Source organism: Papio anubis, chromosome 7 (assembly GCF_008728515.1).
Source record: "Papio anubis isolate 15944 chromosome 7, Panubis1.0, whole genome shotgun sequence".
Taxonomy (NCBI): Eukaryota; Metazoa; Chordata; class Mammalia; order Primates; family Cercopithecidae; genus Papio; species Papio anubis.
The window spans coordinates 120,391,971-120,395,385 of record NC_044982.1 but is presented as its reverse complement, the minus strand read 5'-3'; positions in this window follow the sequence as shown (position 1 = coordinate 120,395,385).

Here is a 3,415-nt window from a genome sequence, read left to right as displayed (position 1 = left end):
TCGAGACCATCCTGGCTAACACGGTGAAACTCCGTCTCTATTAAAAATACAAAAAATTAGCCAGGCGTGGTGGCAGGCACCTGTAGTCCCAGCTACTTGGGAGGCTGAGGCAGGAGAATGGCTTGAACCCGGGAGGCGGAGCTTGCAGTGAGCCAAGAGCGTGCCACTGCACTTCCGCCTGGGCAACAGAGTGAGACTCCGTCTCAAAAAAAAAAAAAAAAAAAGAAAGAAATTGTGAATTTTGTCCATAAGATTGTGAACAATGGTTGGGGCTATGCTTCCAGTGGGTCCACTTTGATATAGCAAAGTTTGCTTCTAGTGAGAAACACTGCTGTGGTAAGCTGGTGCCCAAAAATGTTGGGGATCAGAAAGCTCTTCAGGAAGAGGAAGGTTAAAAAAAGAAATGAATGAATATAATAACAAAAAAGATAAGCTGTGGACTCTCCTAGTTGTACACAATATGGATTGTGTTTACCCTTCATGGTTATGGTGGAATGTGCTGAATCTAACACTCAGTCACAGGAAAGTGCTTTTTCACCTAAATAAATTTTAGGGGTTGGGCATGGTGGTTCACGCTTGTAATCCCAGCACCTTGGGAGGCCAAGGCAGGCAGACCACCTGAGGCCAGGAGTTTGAGACCAGCCTGGCCAACGTGGCAAAACTCCATCTCTACTAAAAATACAAAAGTTAGCTGGGCGTGGTGCCGCATGCCTGTAATCCCAGCTACTCAGGAGGCTGAGGCATGAGAATCACTCAAACCCAGGAAGCAGAGGTTGCAGTGAGCTGAGATTGCACCACTGCACTCTAGACTGGGCAACAGAGTGAGACCCTGTCTTAAAAAAAAAAAAAGAAAAGAAAAGAAATTCTAGGAGTTTTCTATACTAAGACCATGAAACGCAAAGATTTTTTAAAAAATTGATGCATGGTAATTGTACTTATTTTGGGGTGTATACAATATGTAGTAATCAAGTTACAGTGGTTGGATATCCATCACTTCAAATATTTGTCATTTCTTTGTGTTTTGAGTTTTTAGTTTTTTTAGAGGCAAGGTCTCATTCAGTCACCCTGGCTGGAGTGCAGTAGTGGGATCTTAGCTGGCTACAGACTCAAACTCCTGGGCACAAGCAATCCTCCCACCTCAACCTTCTGAGTAGCTGGGACTACAGGCTCATGCCACCATGCCTGGCTAATTTTTGAATTTTTTTCTAGAGACAGCACTCACTATGTTGCCCAGGCTGGTCTCAAAGTCCTGGCCTCAACGCATCCCCTTGCCTCAGCCTCCCAAAGTGCTGGGATTATAGGTGTGAGATACCACACCCAGCCCCTTTAGGCAATTCTGAAGTATAAAACAATTTGTTTATGGCTGTGGTTACCTTCTCTGTGTTAGAAAAAAAAGAAAGGAAAAAGGAAAGAAAAAGAAGCAAAGCTGTCTTATTTGCAGATGATATAATAATAAATATAGGAAGAAAATTTAAATGCATGTATTAAAAAGCTACTAGAATTATTGAGTTTAGCAAAATTAACAGAATACAAAGTCAATATGCAGATATCATTTGTTCTTCCTCCCCTCCCTTCCCCTCTTCTCCTCTTCCCTCTCCTCCCCTCCCCTCTCCTCCACCTTTTTCTTTGTCTTTTTCTTTTTCTTTGAGACACCTGTACCCTCTTTGTCTTTTTCTTTTTCTTTGAGATGTCCCTCCCCTCTTTTTCTTTTTCTTTTTCTTTTTCTTTGAGACAGAGTCTCACTGTCACCCAGGCTGGAGTGCAATGGCAAGATCTCAGCTCACTGCAACTTCCGCCTTTTGGGTTCAAGCAATTCTCCTGCCTCAGCCTCCCGAGTAGCTGGGATTACAGGCACACACCACTATGCCCAGCTAATTTTTGTATTTTTAGTTAAGATAGGGTTTCACCATGTTGGCCAGGCTGGTCTGGAACCACTGGGCTCAAGTGATCCACCCACCTCAGCCTCCCAAAGTGCTGAGATTATAGGCGTGAACCACCACACCCAACCAGTACTTTTTAAAATGCCACAAATAATTAGAAAAAGAAATTAAGAATCAATACTGGCTGGGTGTGGTGGCTCACACCTGTAATCCCAGGACTTTGGGAGGCCAAGGCGGGCGGATCACCTGAGGTCAGGAGTTCGAGACCAGCCATGGTCAACGTGGTGAAACCCCGTCTCTACTAAAAATACAAAAAATTAACCATACGTGGTGGCGGGTGCCTATAATCCCAGCTACTCGGGAGGCTGAGGCAGGAGAACCGCTTGAGCCGGAGAAGCAGAGGTTGCAGTGAGCCAAGATCATGCCATTGCACTCCAGCCTGGGCAACAAGAGTGAGTTCCGTCTCTAAAAAAAAAAATCAATACTATTTATAGTAGCATTTGAAAAATGAACTACTAGGGATAAATTTAATAAAAACTGTGCAAGATGACCTATGTACTGAGAAACTAAAGACCTGGTGCGTTGAGCTATTCTTGCATTGCTATCAAGAAATACCTGAGGGTAATTTATAAAGAAAAGAGGTTTAATTGGCTCACAGCTCTGCAGGCTGTGCAGGAAGCATGGTACTGAGCATCTGCTACGGTTTCTGGGGAGGCCTTAGGAAGCTTAAAATCACAGAGAAGGCAAAGAGGGAGCCAGCGTATCATATGGCAAGAGCAGGAGCAAAAAAGATTAGGGAAGGAGGTGCTAGACACTTTTAAACAACCAGATCTCTTGTGAACTCATTCACCAAGGAAATGGTGCTAAACCATTCATGAGGGATCCGCCTCACACCAGGCCCCACCTCCAACAATGGAGATTACAATTCAACCTGAGAGGTCAGCATGGTGGCTCATGCCTGTAATCCCAGCACTTTGGGAAGCTGAGGCAGGCAGATCACCTGAGGTCAGGAGTTCAAGGCCAGCCTGGCCAACATGGTGAAACCCCATGTCTACAAAAAAACAAAAATTAGCCGGGCATGATGGCGGTCGCTTGTAATCCCAGCTACTCGAGAGGCTGAGGCAGGAGAATTTGCTTGAACCTGGGAGGTGGAGGTTGCAGTGAGCCGAGATCACATCATGCACTCCATCCTGGGTGGCAGAGCGAGACTCCGTCTGAAAAGAAAAAAAAAAAAGAAAATTCATCATGAGATTTAGAGGGCCGATATCCAAACCATATCACCTAAGTAAATGGAGAACATATCGTGTTCATGGATTAGAAGACTCCATATTTTTAAGATGCCAATTTTTCCCATATTGATTTATAAACTCAATTAAATCCCAGCAGACTCCTTTGAAGAAATTTATATGCAAAGGATTTAAAATAACCAAAACAACTTTGAGAAAGAACAAAGTGCAAGGATTTATACTTCCTGATTTCGACTATCTCACTATAAATTTACAGTAAACACAATTGGTATTGACGTAGTGATAGAT